This window comes from Puntigrus tetrazona, unplaced genomic scaffold, assembly GCF_018831695.1.
Source record: "Puntigrus tetrazona isolate hp1 unplaced genomic scaffold, ASM1883169v1 S000000001, whole genome shotgun sequence".
Taxonomy (NCBI): Eukaryota; Metazoa; Chordata; class Actinopteri; order Cypriniformes; family Cyprinidae; genus Puntigrus; species Puntigrus tetrazona.
Genome location: NW_025047681.1, coordinates 5,137,492 through 5,156,960, shown reverse-complemented (window position 1 = coordinate 5,156,960; position 19,469 = coordinate 5,137,492). Strand labels below are relative to the sequence as shown.

At 44.5% G+C, this 19,469-nt stretch overlaps 1 pseudogene; it reads right to left on the bottom strand.

Moving 5' to 3' along the window:
* Positions 1-1,578: 1,578 nt before the first annotated feature.
* On the bottom strand, positions 1,579-18,256 carry LOC122331670 (annotated as a pseudogene).
* Between the last annotated feature and the right edge of the window lie 1,213 nt (positions 18,257-19,469).

Here is a 19,469-nt window from a genome sequence, read left to right as displayed (position 1 = left end):
GTTGTAAAGGTTTTATAGGAACATATGCTTCCCCTCCAGATGACGTCTATTTCAGAAAAGGCCAAAACCACATACACTGCAACTATTACAACAGCAAAACATTTTGTACACAAAAAAAAAACAAATATGACCACTGTTTTGAAAAGAGAAGATGCTACACTTTGCAAACATGCCCTCTGTCCCAAATGAAATGAGCTCATTTTGTGCATAAAACTGTAAAATTTCTCTAGTTTAAACATATGTTATCTATGTTTTATTATGAATAAGACATTGGCTAGCGTGATTTGAGGTTCTTTTTAGTTTTCAGTTTATTCAAAAGAAAAAAGCTTGATTGTACATCACAAAAATGTTCCTACTGGAAACTTCTAATGCAAGGCTACACCAATGTGTCTCAAAGGGTTTATGTTAAAAAGTGGCCAAATACATATTAGTCAGGCTGTCTCAGGATACCGTTGTTGGCAAAGCAGGTGAATTCTGGTCAAACATTCTCCTCGAAAGTGCATGATAAAGATGCTTCAAAAGATTTTCTTTTACCAGTGCCAACTCGGCTTCATTGTGTGACTCTAAATCCTGGCAACCGCTTCTAAAGATCTCACTGGCTGTGTCAATCACAGCCTACGCAACTCTGAAACAAATACTAACTCTTTAAACCCAATCTAAAACCTTACACCTTAACCTCGGTATACAGCTGGCAGAACATCTGAATAAATAGCAGCACTGTTTGTCGCAATCAGATCCATACATTTTTTGAACTCAATGCCGAATGCATTAGGTCTGAACTTTTCTTTACAGATGAAAGTGTGATTTTGTTTACAGATTAATTCGGCTGCGAGGCAGGGTTTGCAAAAAAAAAAAAAAAGAATAAAAACAAATAAAGTAACAGCCATTTCTCACAATCCAGTCACATCCCAATGGATGGAATCACATCTCATTCTATGCTTCTGTGAATCTCCTATTAAATTCCAAATCATAATGTCGCGTTGCTAATATCTCCCATTCTTTAAAATATAACACATTACAAATGGGTTGTGTATAGAGATCTGCAATGGTAATGTATTTCTGTAGGCCAACCTGGAAGCTTGAATCATCTTGATTTGAAAATCGCGAGCGAGTATGATGTATTTTATGTTGTAGAATAAAACATGAAAGTATTTTGAGTTTGTGTTAAGACCTTTAGACCTTTATCAGGCATTTAACCCCAAACCCCATTGACTCCAGGACGGAATCGCTGAGATGCATCTTGTTTCTGGGTTCTGGCCTACAAAAACACATCAGCCCGCAGCTCTCTATAATCTTTCATGTTGACTTTAAAATTCATGTACAGCTCCGCACTTTCAGCATTCCCAAAGCTACAGCTTCTAGAGTCTGACCTGCATCACAAAGGAGCTCCAAACTCAAACCGTATTTTGCATTTATTTTCCGCCACATCGTCCACTCTTGAAACCCTCAGCAGCCTAGCTCTGTCAGAAAGACTCCATAGATGGTGAACCTCGTGACATCGGGTTACCATCTCGCTTACCATCTCTAGCTCACACGGAGGCAAAGTTTAGCGTTGAATCAAAGTGGCTAAGATTGAGGACACTTCAAGTGACCTCAGTCCGACAATTCCCACCAACCTGCTGCGTTCCAGGGACAGTTTTCACTGTCCAGGACTGGCCTCAGTTTACCACAGACATCTCAGGAGGGCTCTGGTGAAAGCTCAAAGGCAGTCCTTGCATAGCGCCACCTGGCCGTGGAAGTAGTCTCTGCACGGACAAAGCCGCTGGTGTTTGGAGCTGACTCGGCGCAACTGAACAGCAGCGGCTCTTTTGCTGGAAACACTCTCCCTGTCCACATGCACGGCTGGAAACACGTGGTTCTTCTCCGCTTCTAGCGACTCACACTGAGCGTTAAGCCTGAAAAACACGCATTCACGCGATTTATCGGTTTTGAAGAACAGCAGTAGGGGAAAAAGGGGAAAAATGCAATCCGGCACGGGGAATAGAGAACAATGGCTAATGGAAAATGAGAAAAACGCAAAGGAACATGGCAAACAAATATTACAGGTTTTACATAAAGTGCCCCCCCGACAAATGAGTGTAATAACATCATATTAAATGCAATAATGGCGGCACAGTGAACAAATAAATAAATAAAAACAACACATTTGTGCAAAAATGCGCATAATCCAGAAATGCCGTTTGTCTCTTACCCATTGAAGGCCTCCATATTGTTGATGAAAGGAAAGTAAGCTGGCTCGCAGATTAGACCCGCATCCTGGCAGGTTTTCACACAGGAGGAGTCCTCTGGAGACAGGAAGAGCCGGAGGGCGCTGAGGGGCGGCCAGCAGGCCGGAGCACTGATGTTGGGAGCCCAGATCAAAGCTGTGGAGTTGGGCAGCTGGAGAAAAGGACTGGGTGGATTCCCAGGCCACAGTTTGGATTCGTTGGCTGCGGGGAACGGGCCGCTGCGGCTGCAAAAATCCTGCAAAAAAAAAACGAACACCGAATGCGATCTTTGTAAGGGAGCCTTGTAATAATTGTCACCGTTAGAGAACTTAAACAGCGCTATTTTGACGCGGTTCATCCAGTCAGTTTCCGTCAGAATTCATAATCAAATATTTTGCCAGAATGATAACAACAAGCAAAAAAGCAGAGCCCACACAGCTTCCCACACACTATCAATTTAGACTGAATAAATTCACATGATAGCACGCTTAATTAAAAAGAAAGACAAAAAGGGACTGAAAATGAGGCCTATTTTTAGGATCATTAAAAAACTGGACTGACATTTTCTTAATAATTAAAATTAAAATGTCATTTTATGTGTTTCTTCTTCAATTCAATTCAATATTACACTTCAAATGTATACACACACACACATTGATATACTGTATATAATATGAGAGTATTATAACAATTCAAAAACACAATGTTTTCAAACTTTGACAGCTGTATCATATACTTTCAATAATGTCATCTTCACACGATCACATTTTTATATTTCTTATCGCTTTTTAACCGCATTTTCACCTTTAACTAACTAATAATATCCGTAAAAATAAATAAAAATACTTTAAACGGTCTCATTTTAAGGAGGCACAATTATGGCTGTAGTTCAAAGGAGCCGTTTTAGTTATTTTCACGATTGAGCTCAAAAAGGTGCTGTTAGTGTCGAAGGTGCGGAACAAAGCATTCGTGGTTCCTAAAAGTGCGCGTTTCACTTTATGTGCTCACATCAAATCCCCGAGGCAAGTGACTAGCAAGCTCAGCATGTACGTAGTTCACATCATAGGCAAAAATGTGCTTACGCTTATTCTCTTATATTTTTGTCTACGTGTGCATGTGTGTGCAACACAGATCATAGACTCGCATTGCTCTCAAATCACACTCTGTCTGTCCTAAATATCATACAGCGTGAAGAGAAATGTGCCCCGAATCAAAAAGAAAAAAAAGAGATAACATTAAAGGTCCCGGCATGACAGTGTTGCCAGGGTCGCAGTTTTCCAAAACAATTAAGCTATTTTCAAAATGCAGGGTTGCTTTTTTTTGGGCTACTTTATATAACGTACTACAGCTGCCAAAAACTTTATCTGTTGACTATAGGAAAAATAAAAATACATCCTTTTACCAACGCTGCTGTTCCTTGTACCGTCTAGAAGTTACTCGAGTTTCACCCACTTGGAGGTTAACTGTGTAATTGTGACATTTTAAATTAATCGCACATTGAAGCTTGTGTGCAGACAAAACAGGAGAATGTGAAGGGTAAAGAGCACGTAGGATATTAATAACGGCCTTCACTGATTTTAGAAAATAGCAATCTACAGTACAGCGTTAAAAGTGCACTCAATACGCACATTTTAAGTCAGAAAAATTCTAATAATGAGCTAAATATATAATCTAAAAAAAGTTATACAATACTGTATGTGCCTTTCTAAAAAAACCTGGATTGACATCTCAATTTTCATTCCCTTTGGGTGAGCTTTGAGTTGATATTTTTGTGGGACCTGGCAACGCTGCTGAATGATATACCGTGCATGTTTTGGGGCTCTTGTCGTTGCCACTTTCTCATGATTTCACGCTACCGTGGCTCCAGAGTGATTGGTCACACGGCATTTTTGGTTTGCGTGATTGGCTCAAAAACAGACCTGATATTCCATTAAAAAAAGATGAGAAATGAATTGTGAATTCTGCGAACAACATAAAGGCAAATGGAAACATTAATAGATAATTTTCTCCTTATCTGTTTATGGTTGTTTATATTTGTTCTTTAATGATATTTTGCCCGAGACGGCCTGCGTACCTGATGTGTGATGTAAGCGTTCACTCTCTCCAGCATGCCCTCGCAAGTGTACTCATACGGTAATAAGGGCTCCACCTGTGTGAGCGGACAAAGACAAAAGACATAAACTTACATAGACAGACATTTCTGCAACTGACTTCCACTACTGCACTAAATTTTTGTTTACATACATATATTATGTGTACTGTGTATATGTATTATTTATATAGAAATACACACATGCAGAATATACTTTGAAAATATTTACATTTTCACTTACATGTGTATATTTATGTTCATATTATCTGTATCATATATAAATATATTTAATATATACACTTAACATATTTTTCTGAAATATATACATGCATGTGTAGAGCGACTACAGTGAGGGCTCTAGAAAGAACCGAGATTCGAGCGGAGGTGGAGGTAGAGCGCTATAATTAAGCGGTTGGCATTGGCAAACGGGGAGCTTGGACCAGATGGGAGAATGCAGAAGCTCGTAACATAACCTGGTCAGAGATCTGGAAAGAGGAACCATTACGCATTAGGTTTTCATCCAATCAGTGTACGATGTTCTTCTCAGCTCAGCCAATCTGCACCGTTGGGGAATGGCAAGTACACCAGAAGAAGGGCACTTTGGAGCACATGAGTGCCGCTGGTGCCATGTTTGGCAGATACTATCACTATAGCAGTTCAAAAAAGTATGAATCAATATGCTCCACGACAATATATCTCCTTTGTTAGAGCTGGGGAGAAGTTGCAGTTAAAGTTTCCAGCCAACACTGCAACCACTAGGTTCTGCCTGGATAACATCTGACTCTACAAAGCAAGTGGTCCACCAGGAATTGAGGAACCTTTTGAACGCAAAAAGGCTATATATGCTGATCTTGTTACAGACCGCTGAAGAGGCCTCGTGATGGCTGTAGATCTGGAGGATTAGGATTATATACTGTATATTCTGTAAACGTCTGTTTTGGATTCTATTATTCATTTGAAATCTCTACTATTAATATTACTTCGCTTACTGCTGTACGTGTCCCGATAGCAGGCAACATTTCTTCTCAGATAAAGCAACTGAGTCAGAACTGAAGACTAAACCAACTTAAAAAACACTACATACATAAGAGATTTATACAATAAAAGTTGAAAGCATCTCCAGCTCTTCCTCTTCCAACAACTAGACACTTCTGGATGACCGCATTGCAATCAATCAATCAATCAATCAAATCAAACTGTAATAGAACCGTCACATAGAAAACTAGGTTACCTTCTCTTTGAGAATATCTTGAACAGCTGTCTCGAATTCTTGAGAGTTGTTGAAGTCTACTGTTATGACGTGGGGTTTGCCGATGTACTGTTCAGTGTACGGGTGCTGAGATGACACCTGATGAGAAGGAGAAAACACAAGCGCTATCTATCATGAGTACACTAAACCGAATCTTCACAGCTGTCAAGATCTGAAAAGCCGGATTATATGAACTGGGGTAGCAAACGCATGCATATTGTATTATGCATAGTTTGATTTGGCAGCAGAATTACAAAATAATACACTTCAGAAATGCGCGCGCTTATACTTTCATATATTGTTTTTAGGAATAAATGTCAATGCTTTAGAAAGTATTCCATATGTATTCAGACGGCTCTTACCTCTCTGGACGTAGGCTTCCCTCTGAAGAACTCGTGGTTGAGGGAGCTGCGAGGAGGGCTAAACATTGGCTGCAGGAACACGCAGCCATTGGCTATTGCCTCTAAAGGGGCGGGGCCCTCATAGGGAAAGCCAAACCCCAAGAAGAGCTGAGAGGAAATGAATGTTTAAGAGTGTTAGGGTTGTTAACCAATTTTTTCAAAACGTCCATCGTGCCAACAGTACCTTAGCCTTCCTCAGAAGCTGCTGTAGCTCCTGCTGGGGCAGTAAACCGTGGTTCCTGACAAAAGCGGGCACCTCTGGGGCCTCTGGGCCTCATAGTACACTGTCCCGTGGATGTCCATGTAGCGGTGTAAGATTGTCAGGAGTTTCTCCTTACCCTGAAGGAGCACAGAAAACAAGAAGCAGATGAGAAAGACAAGAGTTGACAAGAGTTCGTGACGTATAATTACTATGTCATTATCCATATCGAAAAATAGTTAGAAAAATATGAATTTCAGTCACACTAGTCTGTCGACGTTTCTCAACCGCTAAATGAATGGTGGTTCCTGCACGCATTATAGTTTCTAACCAACAGTAGACCAAATGCACACAAATCTCGCATTAAAGATTGGAGATCAGCACCGCGGACAGCGCACACTCGCAAAAACACACAGGCTTCAGACGAGAGCTCACTCACGGCCGCGTACAATTACACAGCAGCAGCACAACCGCTACAGCTTTCCATTAGCGTTTCGGGAAAAGTGTTTAATGCTTTTACCTTTGACAAAAAAAAACAAAGAGTCTGATCCGATGTAGCCAGAACCCCTGCAGCAATAATTCACTCCTGTTGTCGTTCAATAAAGAGCTCAGCAGAGCACAACACTTAATTTCCCTGTCTTTGTGTGTGCATATGCATGCGCGCTTTTGCATTGTTTCTGTGCATATTTGACCACAGCAGCTGCACTATATATCTAGTATTTACCTGCTCAGTTTTAAATCAGAACTCGCAAGACCACAAATGCTGTGCAAAACCACCCATTTTGGCTCACAAGATGATTCAAGGAAAACATATTCGAAGTAAAAATTCCAAAATAGATCAGATCATCCATTTATCATGCTGGAAAGATAGCTTAAAAATATTACATCTTATAGCTCAAATCTTTAATTACTCATGACTCGAGTCGATTTCACAATCGTCTCCACTCAGATTTTATTACATTTCATACATTAATACAGATCGGACGCTGTCAGAGTCTGACTGAGAAACATGTAATTAAAATGAGCCATAGGCTTTTTTTCTTCCTCTTGTGGCTTAATAAGAATCAGGTTAGTGGTATGCAGTATTTATTTCCTCAAGAAGGCTGCTCTTTAATTTATATTGCGCGGTTATCAATTCCAGTACAAGTAGATTGTTTTATTTTATTAATAATAATGCTGTAGCAGTTGTTTTTACTTAATTAATGTACTTATTGGTTTGCAATCCGAAGTTTTATAGGTGAACGTAATGAGGAAATTAGATTTCGCTTAAGCCGATTTCCATTTCTGTACGCATTTAACCTGAAAATTTAGTTTCTATTTTCACCTCATCACGCACCATGTTCGCTGGAAAATAATAAAAGTTCCCCTAGATGTGCAGTAAAAGAGGGGTATGAATTATTTACTTATTTAAATCATTACTCCTTTAATAATTCATACATCTCCTCAGGCAAGTGTTACACCTAATTTCTTATATCGCACCATTAAGAGTTTTGGAGGCAGCGCCTTCTCTTGAGAATAAAAACACATTTGGCTCTTTTCCTCGCAAGAGCCAAAGAACCGCTGCTCGTTCTCTTTGCTCTCTCATGCGTGCTTTAACGGATAGCGCGCTGTTCGCCTTAAAACAAAGTGACTGCGACGGTTCAAAGTTTACCTTCTGGACGCTTCACGACCGAATCGTTCTTGCGTGAGGCGAAACTGCTTCTCTTTGCGGCGACAGCAAGCAGCGCGATTGAAGAATAAGCGTAGCCGTTTGGAACGACGCGGTGACATTCAGAAAATCAATGTAGGGCCTCGTTAAGGTTCGCATTAAAGATTTCTGTCTGTCTTCGGAAAAGCGCGCTACCTTAATGACATCTCCTTATCGATCCCTGGAGGCAAACATTAGTTAAACAGCACTGAGGATGAAACATCATTATAGAAATCTGGAACGATCGATCAATCTAAATTAAACAAATTAAAGCTTATTTGTGAGTCAGCAAGTTCATTCATACACGAAACTCGTTGACTTAAATGATTCATTCCAGTGCCGCTTGCAGAATCTAAATTGAATTCTTCTATTTAAAAATAATAATGAAAACCATGCCTCTGCTTGTGCGGACCTGCTACGAAGTTCGCGAAGTCAAACTAGCCCTCCGATTCACCCACGTATTGACACCGAGCTGTAAAACAACTCATTAGCGCCGAGAGTAATTCGAAACCTCTGGTCCTAAGTATTAAACTTCACCGCATTCGCCGCCTCCCAAAACCCGAGGCTTGAGTAATCAGGCATTTTTGGCTCATGTTCGATAAACTGGGTGAACTAATCTCGTAGATTTGCGTTGAAGAAGGCATCTGAGCCTAGAATATAATAGAGCCTTGGGGTGGGCTTTTCTGTCTGTTTTTGGCAGAATGGGGATTACCGGGCCTTAGTAGAAGAAAATAAAAGAGATTTGCTTTCTTTTATAGACAAATAAAGGATACTGTCCTTTCTTTGACACACATGCTATTTAACAGCTTGAAACAAAACCTCAAGTGCAGCGATTAATGTAATATTCAGAACTTTTTTCATCAAATAGTCTTTTTTAAATAAAAGTAAACTATACATTTTCAACATTGTTTCAAAGTTTCAAGATTTTAAAAGAATCAATGTTTTTAACCAATATTGTAGTAATATATTTGTCAGAACGAACACGGATTCAATTGCAGGTTCAGCTTAGTTTATTAGTAGACATGGAACAAAAAACTTGACCGAGCGGAGGAACAGAAAACATCCGAAAAAACTCAAAACAGTCTCCAGTCACTCCTCTTAGGCTGGGAGCAAAAACGGGAAACTTGATAGAGTCTCTCTCTACAGTCCTGCTGCTCGAGTCCAACATCAGATCCAGCGGATCAGGTGAGAGCGAACTGCCAAACACTGCACCGGAGGAACCAGGCCCGGCACAGGGGTTCGGAGGTCTGGAAAAAACAACAAAAAGGCAGAGCGAACGAAGAGGAAAAAACTAAAAAAACAGCTGAACTTGGAGCCTAGACAGACTGGACAGGACAGGACAAGACAAGACTGGACTGGACTGGACTGGACTGGACTGGAGACACTGGTAGCGTCCTCACACCACAACGATCAGACACAAGACTGCAGACAAAGGGAGCTTAAGTAGGGGGAGCAATTAAGGAGCTAACGAGCCACAGGTGAGAAGGCAGCTAGAGTGATTAATGAGATAACAATGGGGCGGGAACACACAAGCACATGGCAGAATGTTTGACAGAAAAACAAAAACAAACTGATCAGACTGAAGTCATGACAGTACCCCCCCTCCCAGGAGCGCCACCTGGCGCCCCAGGAAGCCCACCTCGTCGCCGGCGGAAGTCCTCAACCAGTGTCTGATCCAGAATGTCCCGGGCCGGTATCCAACACCTCTCCTCCGGTCCGTAACCCTCCCAGTCCACCAGAAACTGGAAACCCCGACCACGGCGTCTGACATCCAGGAGCTTTCTCACAGTGTACACTGGAGTACCATCCACTATACGGGGAGGGGAGTCGGGTAGACCTCACAGGGTTAAGGGGGAACGAAACACAGGCTTAACCCTGGACACATGGAAGACAGGGTGGACCCGACTGCAAGCGTGTAGGGAGCTTGAGCCGCACCGCCACTGGACTCAGAACCTTGGTGATGGGATATGGACCAATGAACCTGGGCGCCAGCTTGCGAAGGCACCGGAGAGGCAGATCCTTGGTGGAAAGCCATACCTTCTGACCGCACACATACTGAGGGGCAGGAGTCCTGTGACGATCAGCCGCTGCTTTGGTCCGTCTGGAAGTCCGGCCAAGACCTCCTTAGCCTTCTTCCAGGTGCGACGACACCCGGGCGGATTTGAAGGCCAAGGCAGACGGGACCGCAGCCTCGGGTTCCTGAGTAGGGAAAAGGGGTGGTTGATAACCCATTGAACAAAGAAAGGGAGACATACCTGTGGATGCTACAGGAAGGGAATTGTGGGAATATTCGACCCACGGTAGCTGCTGGCTCCAGGAGCTCGGACTGTGTGATGCCATGCAGCGGAGAGCTCTCTCGAGATCCTGGTTGGCTCGCTCGGACTGCCCATTGGTCTGGGGTGAAAACCTGAAGACAGACTCGTAGAGGCCCCGATCTGTCTACAGAACTCTTTCCAAAACCGGGAGACAAATTGTGGTCCTCTGTCGGAGACCACATCTACCGGAAGGCCATGAATCCGAAAATGTGGTCCACCACCACCTGAGCGGTCTCCTTGGCGGAAGGAGTTTGGGCAAAGGGATAAAATGGGCCTTTGGAGAAGCGATCCACCACTGTCAGAATCACGGTGTTGCCTCTCGAGGGGGGAAGACCAGAGACAAAGTCAAGGGCCAGGTGTGACCAAGGACGAGAGGGAATGGGCAGGGGCTGCAACAGACCAACAGGGGACTGGTTCGAAGTCTTATTCTGAGCACACACCGAGCAAGCCAACACAAACTGCCTGACATCGGAAGCCATGGTTGGCCACCAAAATCGCTGACGGATGGTAGCCAGCGATCTCCGAACACCTGGGTGACAGGCTATCCTGGACTCATGACCCCACTGGAGAACCTTAGGGCGCAACGCAGCCGGCACAAATAACCGACCCTCCGGGCACCCCTCTGGCACCTCTCCTCCCCCGTCCGGCTCTCTCACCCGCCGCTCGATGTCCCAGGAGAGGGAGCCCACAACCATCCCCCTTGGAGAATGGTATCGGGATCCGAATCCTCCCAGGAACCTCAAACAGGCGAGAGAGGCATCAGGCTTAGTGTTCTTAGACCCCGGCCGATACGAGAGGGAGAAGTTAAACCGCCCAAAGAAAAGTGCCCAGCGAGCCTGGCGAGCATTTAACCTCTTGGCCGAACGGATATATTGGAGGTTCTTATGATCCGTCCAAACCAAGAAGGGCTGCGCAGCTCCCTCCAGCCACTGGCGCCACTCCCCCAGGGCCAACCTGACTGCCAGCAGCTCCCTGTTACCTATGTCATAGTTTCGCTCTGCAGGGCTCAGACGGTGAGAGAAAAACGCACATGGGTGCACCTTCTCATCTCCAGGGAACCGTTGGGATAGAACCGCGCCTACCCCGACCTCTGAGGCATCTACCTCAACAATGAACTGACGCTCAGGATCTGGAAGACAAAGAACAGGAGCAGAGATGAAACGGGACTTAAGCACATCAAAGGCCTCCTGTGCCTGAGAATTCCACCTGAACGATACTTTAGGTGAGGTAAGTGCCGTTAGGGGTGCAGCGACCAGGCCAAAGTTCCGGATGAATCGCCTATAGAAGTTGGCGAAGCCCAGGAACCGCTGCAGCGCCTTCCGAGAATCGGGGATTGGCCACTCGGCTACGGCTCTTATCTTGGCAGGGTCGGCTTTAATCCCCTCCGCTGAAATGATATGCCCCAAGAACGAAACTGACTTGACGTGGAACACACACTTCTCCGCCTTGGCATAAAGCTGGTTCTCCAGCAGCCGTTGTAGCACCTGACGCACGTGTTGAGTGTGTACCTGCAACGAGGGGGAGAAGATGAGAATATCATCAAGATACACGAAGACAAACCTGTTTACCATGTCCCTCAACACGTCGTTGATCAGGGCCTGGAAGACAGCTGGGGCATTGGTAAGCCCGGAGGGTAAGACCCGGTATTCAAAGTGTCCCGTGGGGGTGTTAAAGGCTGTCTTCCACTCATCCTCTCACGGATGCGGACTAAAATGATAGGCGTTATGGAGGTCTAGCTTAGTAAAGACCTTGGCTCCTGTAATAACTCAAAGGCAGAGGACATCAGAGGTAGAGGATACCGGTTTCTTATGGTGATGTCATTCAGGCCTCGATAGTCGATGCAGGGGCGCAGAGAGCCATCCTTCTTCTTAACGAAGAAGAACCCAGCACCCGCAGGTGAGGAAGAGGGACGGATGAGGCCGGCATTTAAGGACTCCTTGATATACTTGTCCATGGCCTCTCTTTCAGGACTAGACAGGGGAGTACAAACGCCTCTCTAGGCGGAGAGAAGTGCCTGGGAGGAGATCGATGGCACAGTCGTACGGCCGGTGAGGAGGTAGGGATGTGGCTCGAGACTTACTGAAGACCCGACAAAGATCATGGTACTCCGCCGGCACCCCAGAGAGATCAGCGGACTCCATCTGAAACACAGAAGACACAGACACCGGAGACAAGGCAGCACCCAAACATGAAGCAAGACAAGACTGACTCCAAGATAACACAGAATTACCTGACCAATCCACGTGAGGCTTGTGCTGCACCAACCACGGGTGCCCCAGGACAACAGGAGCCCCCGGGGAGTCAAGAAGGTACAGCTCAATTACCTCACGGTGATTGCCAGAGACCACTAAACTTACTGAGGGAGTGGAATGAGTAATGGAGAAGAGAAGAAGGCCATTGAGGGAGCGGACAGGAATGGGAAAAGGGAGAGGAATGGCGGGAATGCCCCACTGGGCAGCGACTGAGGCGTCCAAAAAATTGCCCTCAGCTCCAGAATCCACCAGAGCTGGGCAAGAGTGGACGGAGTCCCGAAAATGAATGGACACCGGGAGCAGTGTACGAGACTTTGGGGACTCGGAAACTGGAGAAACGCCCATCAGAATTCCCCGGCTTGCTGATGAGCCCGGCTTTTAAAGGACACCGGATGGCTCTGTGTCCTGGCCTCCCACAGTAGAGGCAGAGCCCTCGCGTCGGTCGATCCTGCCTCTCCTTGGCAGAGAGGCGAAGACGGCCCACCTGCATGGGTTCAGGGTCGGCGTAGGGAAGTGAGGTGGCGAGAGTGGTGTTGGGTGCTCTGTCCTCCAAGAACCGGGAAGGCTGAGAAGTCCACCGTTGACGGCGACGCTGAAGACGCCCCTCTACACGTAGAGCCAGTTCCACCAGGAGTCGAGATCACGAGGCAGCCCATGGGGTGACAATCTCATCCTGTATCTCGTGCTCAGTCCCTCCCGAAACCTGGCTCGCAAAGCAGCCTCATTCCAGTCACAGGTGGCCGCCAGAGTTCTGAATCGGATAAAATAGTCCGTGACCGAACCACCATCCTGCTTCAACCGCACCAGCTGGGAGGCTGCCTCCTCACCCTGCGCAGACCGATCAAACAGCTTGCCCATCTCGGCTCGGAATCCCTCAAAAGTGGCGCAGAAGGGGGCACGAGCATCCCACACGGCAGTCGCCCAATCGCGGGCCCTTCCTTTAAGGAGGGTGATGACGAATGCCACCCGAGACTCCTCCGTGACATAACGGGCGGGGCTGGAGTGCAAAGACCAGGGAACACTGGGACAGGAAGGCCCGGCACGAATTAGGATCCCCGTCATAGGGAGGAGGGCTATTGGCGTGGGGTTCCGGACCAGCCTGAGGTGAAAGAAGCGACTGGGAGGCAGTTGAGCGGGCGGCCTGGGCCTCTTGTTGGAGTTCTTGCACCCTGGCACCGAGCTCGGCAACTTGGGTCGTCAGGAGGTCAACATCTCTTGAGGTCACCGTTATCTGAGTCGCGTGCTGGCCAAGGAGAATACCCTGTTTCGTCACAGTAGTCCTGACTTGGTCTTCTCCTGCTGAATCCATCTTTTGGTCTGATCGTTCTGTCAGGAACGAACACGGATTCAATTGCAGGTTCAGCTTAGTTTATTAGTAGACATGGAACAAAAACTTGACCGGAGCGGAGGAACAGAAAACATCCGAAAAAAACTCAAAACAGTCTCCAGTCACTCCTCTTAGGCTGGGAGCAAAAAACGGGAAACTTGATAGAGTCTCTCTCTACAGTCCTGCTGCTCGAGTCCAACATCAGATCCAGCGGATCAGGTGAGAGCGAACTGCCAAACACTGCACCGGAGGAACCAGGCCCGGCACAGGGGTTCGGAGGTCTGGAAAAAACAACAAAAAGGCAGAGCGAACGAAGAGGAAAAAACTAAAAAAACAGCTGAACTTGGAGCCTAGACAGACTGGACAGGACAGGACAAGACAAGACTGGACTGGACTGGACTGGACTGGACTGGAGACACTGGTAGCGTCCTCACACCACAACGATCAGACACAAGACTGCACACAAAGGGGGAGCTTAAGCTAGAGCCACAGGTGAGAAGGCAGCTAAGTGATTAATGAGATAACAATGGGGCGGCCACAGGTGCAGAATGTTTGACAGAAAAACAAAAGTGATCAGATGAAGTCATAACAATATTAGCATGTTTGGTAACACGTGGGAAAAGTTTAAATATGACTTTTCTTCAAAAAATATTGCTGCTCATTATTAGTTAGTAAGGTAGTTAAGTTTACGTATTAGGTAAGATTAATGATAGTAATAAGGCATTAATATGTGCTTTGTTACTATATGGGCAATATTCTAGTAACATGCATTCTATGCAACTGGTTAATAGATTAGATGTATGAGAACAATATTATAGAAACTATTCTCAAAAAAGAGAAAACCACTCATTACACTGTTTAAGAAACCACTAAAAATGTCGATTTATATGCACAGTAAAAACGTTTCCAGGCCAAGTGGCAGTAAGTCTGTGGTACTTTCAGTTTTCCAATGACCAGAAGAACCCTCTCACCCATAAACTGATGAAGTGATTGTCACTCTCTGACTCGGAGCTGTAAGCGAGCCAAGACGGTCGACAAGAGACCAAAAATAAATTAGTAGGGGGAAAACCAGCAGACAAAGGGGCGATGATAGTCTTCCCAATCTCTAAACGTACAGTTGTAGTCTCCGGCCTGGAGTGACACGAGCACAACGAGCGAGCGGGCCGGGCGCGTCCGGCCGGAGGGAACCGTCAGCGCTTAGCAGATAGCTTTTAAATGGCAACCTGTCAAACAAAGCGTCGCGACAATGCACACTCGAGCGGCGCGGAGACACAACGACACGCCAGCGTTACAAATGGCAGTCGAAACATTCAGGCTAAACGCGCGAGACTTCTTTCTTCAAAGACCCGAGCTTTCCCGGCCCCGAGGTGCATTTTACTCTCATCAAAACCAATCTCTGCTCTTCGAACGCCCGGCGGTTTGAACACACTTTCTGATTAAAGTCTGCTGCTTGTCAAGGTTTGTTTATTTATTTATTTATTTATTTCGTCTGAGGACTGGTGGGTGCAGTTTTCCTCCGGCGATGTTCGCAGCCTGTCTCTCTGGATGCGGGCGGAATGTTTGCTTTCATCCCGCTTTGAAGCGTGTTAAAGCAGCCTGATGTTATTTGCTGTCAGCACATCCAAACGCCACTTTAGCGCAATCAGTGTGCCCAACAAGCCATGATAGGAGCCAGGCAATCAATCTCTGTATGTTCTGACAGCTACACGGACTGAAAGCGGTCTACAGCGCGGCGACCGTGCTCTAATGCTGAGCGAGGCTGGCGGCGCTTGCTGTAGAAAAGTGTCAAAATTCTGCTGTTTCTGCCGCTTCTGTTAAACGCTGGGAAAAGCAGGTTTCTTACCTTCCACATGCTGGCCTCTTTGCCGTAAAACCACGGCCATGTTGTTGACTTTGTCCCGCTTTATGTTGAACCGTTCGGTTTGGTTCAGTTCCTCGGTCACAAAACCCATGAACGAGTTATCGGGAGTGTGGGCTGTGGAGAATCAAAAAAACGAGATTAGATTCGTTTTCAATTCTGTAAAGAGAAGCAGCAGACAGAATCGTTTCATGAAGGTTTCGCTTTGATTGCTGAACTGCAGAAGAATCGTGACATCTATAAGTATATTACATCTATACATCGCTATCCGCTTCTTTGAAAATGTGTATTAAAAAAAGCAAATGGTGTCAATTAAATGCTCGTTTTGAACAGTTCATGGACACGAATTTATATAATCTAATAAAACATTGTAATAAAACAGCTACATTTATCTAGGAAAGAAAATCATATAATAGTTTTTCATTTATTATTTTAGTGAATAAACGGACGAATCAATAGACAAACAAGTTAGATAAAAAGTCATTATTCAATAAATGACACAGCTTTTATCATTTCATCTGTAATTATTGAACAATAATCTACCCAGCTTTATTCATCCATTAATTCATTACACAAACGCTTGGATTATTTTATAGAAAGTATTAAAATGGGTCTGGACACATATTTCAGCATGCATTTAATTTTTATACCTTTTAAAAAATGATTCTAATGATTTACACACAAACGCAAAGTGTACAGGAAATAATGTGGTAAGAAAATGAGTTCTGATTCACGCTAATGGCACCGATAAGAGTTCAGGGGGAAAAAAAAAACTATTGTTTTTAATTGTATGAGAAAACAAAAAGAGTATTAAAACATTATTAACATCAACTGAAAGCGACTCTTTGTTATTGCTGTCGTTCGATACGAGCCCGATTCGTCATCCTGTGGGGCGTCCGGCCAGTTCGATTCGAGCTTGCGCCGTGAACCCGAAAGGCAACGGATTGTTAAATTCTGAATCCGGGCCAAGCTCTTGCGGTGTTAATATATTGAAATGAGGAGCGCGCCTCGGAGTGTGGAGATGCAGATTGGTGCATATGCTGCGCAGACGCAAACGCCTCTCCGGCTCTGGCAACATCTGCTGCTCTTCTCCTGCTTACAGATGTTCGTGTTGTAGCATCTGCTACCCAAAACACAAAACACTCACCCAGACGTACTCACTGTGCTGTGATTACTAAGAGACGCTTATAATGCGGGCCTGATGAATGCATTGGAGAAGCCCTTTCATAAAGAACTTAGCCACGGTGCAAGCAGATGATTAAACTACTCGGTAGAAATAGTTTTGGTAACAGTTCTATGATGTTACATGTTCTTGTCAACTACAGCAACCCTATTCCTAACACTAATCTTATAGTAAGTGCATTTACTTACTATATAGTTAGGGTTTGGGTTACTATTATGCAAATATATCGCTAATGAATTGTTATACTAATGGTAATGCGATATGCGTAACAAGGACATCCTAATAAATGCAACCTTCAAAACGTAAAATGCGCATTACACTACAACACGGACTTCTTAAAGTGAAGTGTAATCAAATATTTCCTCTACGAGCCAGCTATGTAGCACATCACATCAAAAACGAATGACGGGCGTGTGTTTATGCGGAGCAAACACGAAAGCAGCGTCGCTTAAACAATCGAGTAAACATTAATTTAACAACGCAAGACGCCACGTGTAAGTAACTACAATATACCCAAAACTAATTTTACCTCATGTTTAACCACTACAGAGACGTCAGAGCCTGTTTTCACACAATAACAGTAATATTTAGAAAATTTTAAAGGGCTTTTCCATGCACCAAACAGCGCTTCACGGATTGGTGCGAGATACAGTCTTAAGTTTGCACAAGTCATCTCTGGATGCATTTTCTTGATAAAAGGCGCGAAGCAAGAACGCATCCGGGGATTCGAACTGTTCTTGGCAATATGTGAACTTTAAATTGGAACGGTACTTGGGCTTAATTATTAATGGAGTCTCATTAAGTTCGCAAGTCTGCAAGTACAGACATGAACGGATACTGAGAAACCATGCAATGTGTTGGTTTGCAGCTTTAACGGACAGCTTTACTTTTCATTTATTTTCGACATCTGAGGTAAGCTATCTGTTGTTATTTTCAGTACTGCTATAGGGTCACACAAAATGTATTTAAACTTACCTCAGACGCGTTTAACTTTGAACAATGCACATATTCAGTACCTGAATTTTTCATTGTCGTACAGTTTGTATGGTGTTAGAAATATAAATAAAAAATTGCTATCTTGGCTAGTTAAGACAAAAACATGGAAAAGACCGAAATAGCAAATTAGAAGATTATTGAGGCGAAATCTTAGTTAATAGTGATTATGTGTTCTCTAATCCAAAGAGTTGCCAACATTTCAAATATGAACTAAAAGCCAAAATCTGCTGTAATGCAGCTCTAACAAGATGGTCGTGTCGTGATGCAGCTCCAGGCAGTAATAAGCAGTCATAGACTCACGGAACATGGTCATGTATTGTTTGCAGTTGAGGTTCCAATATCCCCAGTTGGTCCTGTATCCATGCAGGGTGGCATATTCCTCATTATTGTACGCTGGTTCCGTGGCGAGATGTGTCGATCACGCCGGATGTGGCACCTAGACAGAAAAACAAGTGTTTTTTTTTTTTTTTTTCACTCTACCGCCACACATCCCATTCCACCAAATAAAAAAATGTGCGTCGTGTAAATGTGATTATACACATTAGCTGAAAGCTTTCTATTAATTTTCTCATTAAAGACAATAATCTCTGTAGCTTTTTTTTTTTTTTTTTCAATGCAACACATGTGGAGATGTTTTGCTGATTGTTCAAACAGCTCTATATTTTTCGTAAAACTAAAAGCTTAACGGTAACCAGGGCTGACAGGTTTAAAATGAAAAGCACACTCGCAGCAGTATATCATTTGACTTGCAATGCTCAAGTCAAAATGGGCTACCGCTGTGGTGCTTTTCATTTCCAAGGCTTCTGAGGCCGTGTGATAGCTTTGTGTGAGGAACGCTGTGAAATTGAAGTCATTAAATCTCTCCATTTTAGATATCCATCTAATTAATGGGATTAAATATGCAATGATATATGACTGAATACACAGTGAACATTTTTATCAGGCATAATCGACTACACCTCAAGACTCCTAAAATCAGATTTTAAAATAATAATTTCCTGACTTAAACTGCCACAAAAACATCACACACCATATAACTTAAGACCGAGGAAACACTGAAAGAACTTCAACGGCCTTTAATATACTACAACTGAACACAGCATAGCACAAACTCTTAACATTAAGACATCTACGAGCCGACATACTAAATTCAAATCACAGGGCATATGAGCACACAGGGTAACAAAAGATTAAGGAGGAATTAAGGAGACACAACTGGAATCAAATAAACTCAATCAGGGCAGAAGCAGGAAAACCAAATATGGGTACATGGAATTAAGTAGGATAACTCCCCCTCCCGGAAGGTAAAAGTCCTTGCACCTCATAGATCCAACGAGAGGAGCGGGTGGGAGCTCGGGAGGAGGACGGACACCCGGGAAGGGGCTGACAACATAGTCCACGAGGCGACGTAAGGAGGGAGGAGCCAGGCGAGAAACAGAAGGGACCCGGAGCAGGAATCCAGCTGGATCCAGGCCAAAGCTGTGATGACGGGCGACAGGAAGAGCCATGGAGGTGGAAGAGGAACCCGATACGGAGAGCCCACAAGCCAGGTGGATGCTGAGGATCCGGAGGCCCAGGGTGGGAATAGAGCGCCATGGCGACTGAGATCGAAGAGGAGATCCAGAGATCTGTGGTGGAGCCGGAGGAACGGAGGATTGAGGCAGAACTAAAGGGATTGAGGAGCCTGATAGAGCACAGCCAGA